Here is a 10,122-nt window from a genome sequence, read left to right as displayed (position 1 = left end):
CTTGTCCAGTGTCTTCTTTGGCCCCTGGATTTGCCCTCTGGGAGGCTCTCATTGGGTTATCACCCTACATCTGAATCTGGCATTGGAGAACATACTTCTTTCAGGCTTCCACACTATTTGCTTCTAGTCAGTTTCATGTGCAGGTAATCCCAGCCAAAGGTCTTGTCTTGACAGAGTTTGCCAGCCTGAAAACTCTGGTTCTATTTTTACTGGCCTCTGTGCTCTGCCCAGACCCTTCTCTCAGCTGAAAGGCTGTTATCTTCAAGCCATCTGAGACAATAGGTTTGGGTGGAAAGGGAACACTCTTAATCTGATCTTGGCTGCTGGCTCGTTCCCATTGTCTGGTAGAGAATTCTTCACTGGTAAAGCCTGAGAATGGCTCAGGGCCATGGTCTTACCTCCCACTAAGGCTGTCTTTGCAGCGCCAAGTTAGGTGGCTAAGTTGGCTTCCATTTGGGATATAGAAGGCATTGAGTCTTCTAACTCTTCAAAGCTCCAAATTCCCAGACTCCCAGTCAACTTAGATTACAGGTAGCAGGCAGAGGGGTTCTCTTAGCAGAACTATAGTCCCTTCCCTCTCTTCTTGCAGACTGGCCAGGTTTAACCCTACTGCATTCACCTCTCTTTTCCAGGAATTTGCTGAAAGCAGCCAGTAGTCGGTACTCACTGATTCTTAAGTTGTCCTAGAGTTACAGACTCAGAGATCATGTGGTCTCCCTACCAAAGGGCCACAGATGACAGTTTTACTGAGTCTTTTGCCAGAGCACAATGAGGGTCACCCACTTTCCAGTCTGTAATATCTGTGTCTTCTCCACCTGCCTTTTGTAGAATATCTGAGGCAGGTCTCAATCAATTTAAAAAGTTTATTTTGCCAAGGTTAAGGATGCACCCATGACTCAGCCTCAGGAGTTCCTGACAACATGTGCCCAAGGTGGCTGGGAACAGCTTGCTTTTATACATTTTAGGGAGATATGAGACACCAATCAATATATGTAATGTGTACATTGGCTTGGTCTGGAAAGGCAGGACAATTTGAACCAGGCAGGCTTCGAGGTCATAGGTAGATTTTTAAAGATTTTCTGATTGGCAATTGATTGGAAGAGTTATTATCAATAGAAAGGAATGTCTGAGTTTCAATAAGGGGTTATGGATACCAAGGTTTTACCATGCAGATGAAGCCTCCAGGCAGCAGGCTTCAGAGAGAATAGATTGTAAATATTTCTTATCAAACTTGAAGAGTCTGTTCTAGCAGTAATTCCAAAAGGGAGAAGGTTCATGAGACATGTCTGGTCTCTCCTTCCCCTCATGGCCTGAACTAGTTTTTCAGGTTAGCTTTGGAATACCCTTGGCTGAGAGGAAAGGTCGATTCACTTGGTTGAGAGGCCTTAGAATTTTATTTTTCATGCACACTATGAAGTCAGTGTCATGTATATGAGACTCTCTTATGACAGTACTCTACTTTCAGATACACTAAATTGGTTATGGAATAGATTTTGGCAGTGATAACTGGAAGACCAGAGCAGCTTAAACAGAGAAGTTTATTTCTCTGCCATAGAGAGCTGAGCTGGTGTGATGGTTCTACTGTGTGAAGTCTTCAGGGCTCTGGGCTTCACCACCATCCAGAATGTTGTCCTCAGCCACAGGATCCAACATGATTCACCCCCAAATTCTCATTCCGTGAACAGGAAGGGGGAAAGACGCAGGGCAATGTGCAATCTAGAAGTTGTATACGTCCCTTCTGTTCACCTCTGCTGTGGTCGGAATGTGTCTTCCAAAATTAATGTGTTGAAACTTAATTGCCAATGTGATTGTATTAAAAAGGGAAGCCTTTGGGAGGTGGTTAGGTCATAAGGGCAGAGTCCTCATGAGTAGGATTAGTGACTGACCTGGTTTGGATGTTTTGTTTCCTCCAACTCTCATGTTGAAATGAGACCTCCAGTATTGGGGGTGGGCCTAAAAAGAGGTGTTTGGGCCATGAGGGCGGATCCCTCGTGAATGGCTGGATGCCCTCCCTATGGTAATGAGTGAGTTCTTAATCTGAGAGTTCGTGTGAGGGCTGATTGTTTTGAAAAGCCGGTACCTCCTCCTCTCTGTCTCTTGCTCCCTGTCTTGTCATGAGACACACTGGCTTCCCCTTTTCCATCTGCCATGACTATAAGCTTTCTATGGCTTTACCAGAAGCTGAGCAGATGCTGGTGCCATGCCTGTAGAGCCCACAGAACTGTGAGTCAAATAAACCTCTTTTCTTTATAAATTACACAGCCTCAGGTATTCCTTTATAGCAATAATACTGTCACCTTACAAAAGAGGTTGAAGGAAGCACCCTAGTCCCTTTCTTTTGCCCTTCTACTGTCTGAGGACACAGTAAGAAGGTGCCATCTTAAGAGCAGAGAGCAGCCCTTACCAGACACTGCATCTGCCAGTGGGACTTCCCAGCCTCCAGAACTGTGAGAAATTACATTTCTATTGTTTATAAATTACCCAGACTTAGGTGTTTTGTTATAGCAACCTGAACAGACTAAGACAACCTCCCTCTGGCTGAAACTTGGTCACAGGACTACTCTTAGCTGCAAGGGAGATCATGAAATGTAGTCCTTATTCTGGGCTGCCATGTGCCCAGCTAAAAACATGAAGGTTTTAGCCAATGAGAAAAAGGGAGAGAAAGGGGTGTAGAAGGATAATCAGTCACACCTGCTACAGTCTGTCTCCTCTTGAAAGAACTCTTTGAGGGGCAAGGACCACATCTTACCAGTTGTTATAGACCCAGCCTCATGCCCAGAAAGGTAGGTGACCACATATGTTCAACTTCCATTTTCTCAGACCATAACTCAATTCCATCATAATGGACATTTGTAGAGCAACTTGTGTCTAAAACATCCTTTGTCTATTAATGAAGATGTCTCTGGACTTCATGTTGTCAAGCTCTCTGGTTTTGTGGAATCGCCTTCCATTTCCAACATCGCTGAGGGTTCTCTGGGTGAGCGTTTCAATTCAATGGGCTCTCCAAGGTCACTTTGCTCCTCGTGGTAGCTCTCAGCCGTGTGCCTGCTTTCCCCTCTCCGAACTGCCTCTCTCTAAGCTGATGCCCAACTCTCTTTCATCCCTCCCAATGAACCACACAGCCAAGGCTCTTGTGTGTGGCAGACGTTTGATTGAGTTCAAGAGGAATGGAAGGTGATTATAACACAAGGTCGAAAATGACTTCGAGAACACATATCAGGTCCTCAAAATGTGTTGGTCATTCTCCACCACAGGGAAACTCTCACTGGCAGTGCTTCTCCCCTGGTCCTTACTCTGCCCCACACACATTCTTCAGGCATCCCTCTCTCTCTGATGCAGGATCTCTCTCTGTTCTCATCCATTCCTTGTGCCTTGATAGTGTCCCTGAGTTGCACACACAGCATCAACATTCCTTTTGCTTTATCACGCAGAACTGTTCAGCTCTTGCTTTATCTCAGCCTCCATATTCAGGAGCCCTCAATTTTCTAAACCCTAGACCCATCACTGTTTCTCTAGGCAGGAGGTTGTCAAGCCCTGAGATGAAAGATGCTCTTCCCAAGGAAGGCAGAGGAGGCAACTGTCCATTTGATTTTTAAATAGTGACTTTATGTTCTTCCTTCTGCAAGTACAGGACCTCATTTGGTTCTCAAAACCACCCTAGAGGAGATGGGAGGCACCTGAGGCCCAGAGATGTGAAGCCACCGGCCCAAGGCCATACAGCGCGTAGGAGGCAGGGTCGGGCCCCACACTCTTCTCCAATGCCCCTGCTCTCAAGAGGAGCAACCTGCATTATCTCGGGTCATCTCTGAGTGCTCTGTGACATAAGACTTATTTTCTCTCCCTCCCACTCCTCACCAGGCTGGGCCCATGACAGCCGCATGCAGGCACACCTGCCCTGCCAACACTGTGCTCTGGGCAAACTCAGCTCTAGGGCACTCTCCTTGGATGCATCCCACTTAACAGCCCTCCGAACACACCCACATGGACTCCAGCCTCAGATTCCCAAATGTCCTGCCCCCACCCCCCACCCCTACTTGCAGGGCCGGGTCAGTCCCCACTGGAGGGTGGGAGGGGAGGTGGGGGTAGGGAGGAGGGAAGGGGAGAGGCTGGGGGAAGGGCTGGAATTGAATGGCTGCTTTCTTCTCAGAGGCTTCCCCCACCTCCAAGTGGTCACTGATTAACCCTCCAGACCAGATAAACCCTTCATGGGAGGAAAAAAATGTGTGTTTATCCTGGGTCATAAAACATCAATATTGACTTCTCACAGGTAAAACCCCAGGGGAAGAGGAGGTGGGGACTGTGGGAGCAGGCCTGCCTGAGACACACTTGCCTGACACCCAGAGGTCAGCACACCCGTTCTCCTTCTCTATCGAGAAGCCGGGTTCCCACCCCGCCTCCACCTCAAAGGCCTGCCCTGAGTCAGAGGCCTGTCCTCGCCGGGCCTCTTTGCAACCCGCTGCTGCATGGAGCCCATTCGCCTTCCTGCACTGCCCCTCTGCACTGCTCCCTGAAGATAACAGTTGTACAGGACCCAGGTCAGGAGTCAGACTGACTCTGCTCGGCTGTTTCTCAACTCCTGGACTTGGACAAGTGGCATGATTTGTGCCTCAGTTTCCTCATTTATGAAATGGCCATAGTAATAGCACCCTGCTCTCACCACTGTTCAGGATGATCAAACAAGATCACGTACGCTTATAACAAGCACTAAAGCTGGTCGTCCTCTAAACAGCATCGCTCTCTCTGCTCTCCTCCCCTACCTCCTGCCTATTGATACACATCCCTTTATAGACCTTCCTCCTTGCTCTTGGCTGAGGCCTCCCTGATGGAGTGGCCAAGGCCATATTTACACAGGGCCAGAAACCAGAGGTGGTCCTGCCAGGGCTCAAGGGTGGCAGGGGCCTCTCTCATCCCTCTTCCCTCTGGCCCAGAATGAATCAGCTCTCCTAACACCCTCTTGGGCTGGCATTTTCCAACAGAGGACCTGAGGAGGGTATCTGTGGCCATGTGCTTCTCTGGGTGGGGCCACCGGGTCTAAGAGTGCACCTACACACAGCTCAGGGACCCTCACACCTTCATTCTGGGGTCTTCTCTCTGTCCTCCATCTCCTTCCTTTTCAGTGTGAAGGTGTTTCTCCTGCTCCTCTCTGTCCTTCTGAGGGTGAGAGTGAGGATGTTCTCCACTCAGAATCTCCAGCCACCCTGGGCTGGGCACTTTCTACCACATTTAATCCTGGGCTTGGGGAGCAGTGGGGGAGGCGTTTGGGGCTCCTCGATCCTTACCCAAGGCCAGTGCCCTCCACTCCCGTGGCCCCAGGTGAGCCCTACCTGATGCCCTGGGAGGCCCAGGCCCCAGCCCCACGTGCCCTTCATCCAGCTGGACAGAGGGGCCCTGTCCCTGGGTACCTGGTCAATAATTAACATTGAGCAAACTCAGGCCATGGCCAGGCCTCCCAGCAGGGTCAGGAGCAGACAAAGGCCCTCCTGTCTGGCTGAGCTGCCATCTTGGTGGAGGGTTACTGGCCCCTCAGTCACCCCAGAGTGACAAACAGCCCCATCTCCATCAGGGAACTGCAGCAGCTGCTACCAAGCAAGGAACTGGTGACACTGGGCCTGGAGGACAAACAAGGGTGGGCGGGCAGTCACATGCCTATTTCTAAGCCCCAGCTTCATGTTTGTGAGCAAGCCTAAGACAGAGGCTGGTGAGTTGAGGGTCCACTGTGGGGCTCCTCAGCTAGGGGGCCTTTGTAACTTGGCTCATGAGGGGTGGTCACACCACAGACCTCCCCCCATCCCTCTTTGAGCAGCTCTCAGCTCTCTTTCCCTTCTTCCCGCTCTCCTATCCTTCCTTCCTTACGACATCTCTTAGGTGTCTTCTGTGTGCCAGGCGCTTAGTGTCCTGCCATCTCTCCCCATCCCCCAAGACTTCCACTCCTTCTTGGTGCCTTTGCTTACAATGTTCTCATAATCTTGGAACCTGTCCTTTTTCTCCATCTAAGAATCTCCCTCCTCCAAGAAGTCTGCCTTGAGCCCTTTCTGACCCCATCCTCTTGGCACCTCCCACATGGCATGGCTGCTCCTCTGTGGTGTCACATCTCATTGAGCACTCATGCTGCCTCCCCAGCTGCATGGGCAGCTCCTTGTGGCCTGGGAGCCTCAACTTCCTACCCCTACCATGCTCAAGGGGCCATATTAGTAGTTTATCGGCAGTGCCACACTCAGCCACAATTTAGGCAAGAAGTTCTAATACATTCTTGTAGAACAGCAACTTGGAAGACAACTTCTACAGCGGTCAGAAAATTCCAGATACGCAACAGTTCCCAAAGTCAGCCTTGCCAGGCCGACTTCCCTCCAACTGGCTGCCCAAGATGTCTGCGAACTCATCATCCTCCCCTTCCTCTCCTGCCCCTAGCCAGCATGCTCCCTGGTTTTGGAGCAGACAAGGACATTTCTGGCTGCCTCATCCAGCCCTATGTGCAGTCCCCACAGCCTCCCAGCCCTTCCTCCTGTGGCAGCCCCATGCTCACTGCCAGAACCCCAGCATTCTTGCCCCAGCAGCGGCAGAGCGGTTGCCAGTGACAACCTCTTCTTGCCTGGCTGCCCTGGTCTTCCCTCCTCAGACACACTCATCTCTCCCCTTGGCTCACACTTCCTCCCTGTCAGCCTTCTCAGCATCAACCCACCTGTCCCTGCCCAGGTGTGCTTCGAAACAAGAGTTCACAGTCAACACTAACTCACTACCGTCTACGCTACACTGACCACCTGCAAGTTCAAGCAGAACCAGAAGCTCATTCCAGGGAAGGCATCCCGACCCTAGGAAGACTAAGGGTGACAAGTTGGCTTTTTATTTCAGGCGAAATTGAACTGAGATGTAGGGACCCACCACACCTCCCAGCCATGCCCAGCTGAGGGGAGGAAATGAGTGACAACCTGGGGGCTGGCAAGATCGGAGTTCAGGTGTCCCAGGGGAACAGACCCCTCTGTGCTAATGGACAGCCCTTCTCCAAAGTATTCTGCCCTGTTGTCTCACAAATATCCTCATTCTTATCAAAGCAGCGACACCAAGTTAGTCTACAAATGATGACAGTTGTCCTTAGGGAGTGTAGGAGCTGGGGAGAAGGGCAGGCTGGGAGCCACGGGTCATGGGCTGAGCAATGGCCTCTCTGGATCAGCCACCACTCACAGTAGCCAGACCCTTTCCTTCCCTCTGCCCTCAAGACTCCACCCTAGAGACTATGAAAGTTTCCTTCCTGACCCCTCCAGCCCTCACCTGCTCCTTCAAAGAGGGTCCTGTGGTGGGTACCCTCCGTTTCCATGCCCCACTGCCCCCACCAGCCACCCCCAACTCAGTGCCCTACCTAGGCCTGCTCTGTCATCACCAGCCAACACAGATCTGTCCAACTGGCAAGGGACACAGTCCCCTCCTTTGTGACAAGTGTGGATCCCAGCCCCAAGAACAAAAAAGGAAGAAGTGGAGAGAGAAGGAGAACGAGCAGGGCTGGGAGGCACAGTGGGACTCCCCTGGCCCCTCAGATTTTCCTTCCTGATGCAAGATGAGAGACAGAGGCGCTAGGCAGGTTCCCCAAGAGCTGGTGTAATTTATTTTGTCATTCATTAGTATTCATTATGGATATTAGTATCCATAGCAAATATTCCTAGGAGCCGGACTCTTGGCTCACGCCTGTAATCCCAACACGCTGGGAGTCTGAGGCAAGAGGATTGTTTGAGCCCAGGAGTTCGAGACCAGCCTGGGCAACATGGTAAGACCCCGTTTCTTCCTTTCCTTTCTTCCTTCCTTCCCTTCCTCCCTTCCTTCCTCACTTCCTCCCTCCCTTTCTCCCTTCTTTCCTCCCTCCCTCCCTCCCTCCTGCCAGGCCTTCCAAAGACTTCTGGAACTTGTTCGTCTCTCCCTGTCCCTGCTTCTCTGCATGCATAACCTGGGTTACTGCTTTTTTTTTTTTTTTTTGAGACAGGGTCTCACTGTGTTGCCCAGGCTGGAGTCCAACGGCACAATGTCGGCTCACTACAACCTCCACCTCCTGGGCTCAAGTGATCCTCCCACCTCAGCCTCCAGAGTAGCTGTGACTACAGGCATGTGCCAACACGCCTGGCTAATTTTTGTGGGTTTTTTTTTTTTTTTTTTGGTCTGTTTTGTATTTTTTGTAGAGACAGGGTGGGAGAATCGCTCGGGCCTGGGAGGTGAAGGCTGCAGTGAGTCATAGTCGCGCCACCGCACTCCAGCCTGGGTGACAGAGAGACTCCCTGAACCCCTCTGCGACAAACCCCAGCTCGGGGCACTGAGCACCTCCCAAGGGCACAGGATGTAGGCAAACCCTGGGAGCGGGGGCTACTGAGCGACGCCCCCGAGGTGCCCAGCCACAATCAAACGCCCGCCGGGCTGGTGCCTTGGCGAGAACCAGCTCACCAGACCCTCCCTGGGACCCCAGCGGAAAGCAGGAATGGAGGGCCGAGGAGGACCGGAAGGGAGGAAGGGGCGGGAGTGACTGGAGCAGGGAGGCCCCTTGAGAGCCCCGGCGGCGCGCACAGGACGGGTGCCCCCCAGCCGCTCCCGTCGCATCCCGCTCCACCGAGCGCTTCCCAGCCAGGCCCGCGCAGGCCCCGAGTCCAATCTCAGCAAGACAGCGCCACCTGCTGCGGGGAGCAGGCAGCGCAGCTCACTCTGTCTGGGTGGGGGTGGGGTGAGAATTTGAGGAGGGGGTAACTCCCACCCCAGGAATCACCACCTATCGTCCCCTATCGCACCTCTCAGGTGGCCAGTGTGCCGTGCTTCCTTCCTCCTCACTTTTCTAGGTCCCCAGAGGGCTCCTCAGGCCCGCCCCACTGGGCTGCACCCTGCCCGGCTCCCTCCCGGCTCACTGCCCCCTCCTGCCGCCCTGTGGCCACAGTCTCCTGGGGGGCCTCCCCACGCTTGCCAGTTCCGCCCCAGGGCTTCCCCCCTCACAGACATCACCGTCCCTCAGAGAAAGGCCAAGGTCCGGTAGGCTGAGCATCCCTCTGGGATGAGGGCGGCAGATTGGGGTTGGGATTCTCTGGGCCAGTCCCAAGCTGGACTGCTGGGATCAAGTGCTGCACCGAGCCCACATCAAAGCAGAGGCCTGGGCCCCGCGTAGGACTTGAATTAGACGCTGTATCTGAGATGAGCTGGGCTGGGCTCAGTCTGTAGGCATGACTCGGGGCTGCTAGGCCTTCCAGAAACTTCTATAACTTGTTCACCTCTCCCTATCCCTACTTCTCTGTATGCATAGCTTGGGTTACTGCTGTCTCCTCCTGGACCTACCCTTTCCAGACCATTCTCTCTACTGCCCAGATAATCTTTCTAAACCGTGGAGCTGATCCCTCCACACCGCTGCTTAAATTCCTGCATAATCTCTCTGTTGTCTTCTGGAAGAAATCCAAACCACCTCACCCAGCCAGCAGAGCCACACCTCTCCTGGCCCTTCCAGCTCCATCTCTCAGCAGTCTCTGGCGTGTGCCTGCTGATACCTCGTACCAGGGATACCTCGTGCCTGTCATACCTCTGTGAGCAGCAGCCCAGGCCTCACCTCCCGACCACCCCAGCCTTCTCCCGGCAAGGTATGCTTCCCATGCACCCACCACACTTCACAGATGTCACCACAAGGTATCATCCTATACTCAACTTCGAGCTTTGCCTTTGTAACCCCAGCACCTAACAGGCATACAGGAATGAATGAATGAATGAATGAATGAATGAATCTGTAGTTAGGGATGACAGCCCAGAAAAATGGCATGCTGACCAAGTGGAAGACTGGTCCAGCCCTGGATTTCTTGCCTTCCCTCTCCCTCTCCAAGCCCTGTCTGTCCCTTCCTTGCTTCACTTCTAAGTCCCTCCTGGGATCTACCCTGCCTTCCTTCTGGGAGCTCCCTAGCAGCCTCTCTGTACCCACACCACACTCCCCTGTCACCCAGTAGACAGAAACCACTTCCCCTCATTGGCCAGGCCCCCAAAGGCTTCCCAGTCTCACCAGTTTTCAGGTACCAGGCCTCCTTCAGGGAAAAGCCACTCAGGGCAGAACAAGGGGGTGCAGGCTCTTTTGCCCATTCTCAGAAGCCTCTGGCTGCCTGACTGGGTGGCTCACTCTGTCCT

The sequence above is a fragment of the Aotus nancymaae genome, unplaced genomic scaffold, assembly GCF_030222135.1.
Source record: "Aotus nancymaae isolate 86718 unplaced genomic scaffold, 86718_ANA_hifiasm-v0.15.2.pri h1tg000057l, whole genome shotgun sequence".
NCBI classification, from domain to species: domain Eukaryota; kingdom Metazoa; phylum Chordata; class Mammalia; order Primates; family Aotidae; genus Aotus; species Aotus nancymaae.
This window is presented reverse-complemented; position numbering follows the sequence as displayed.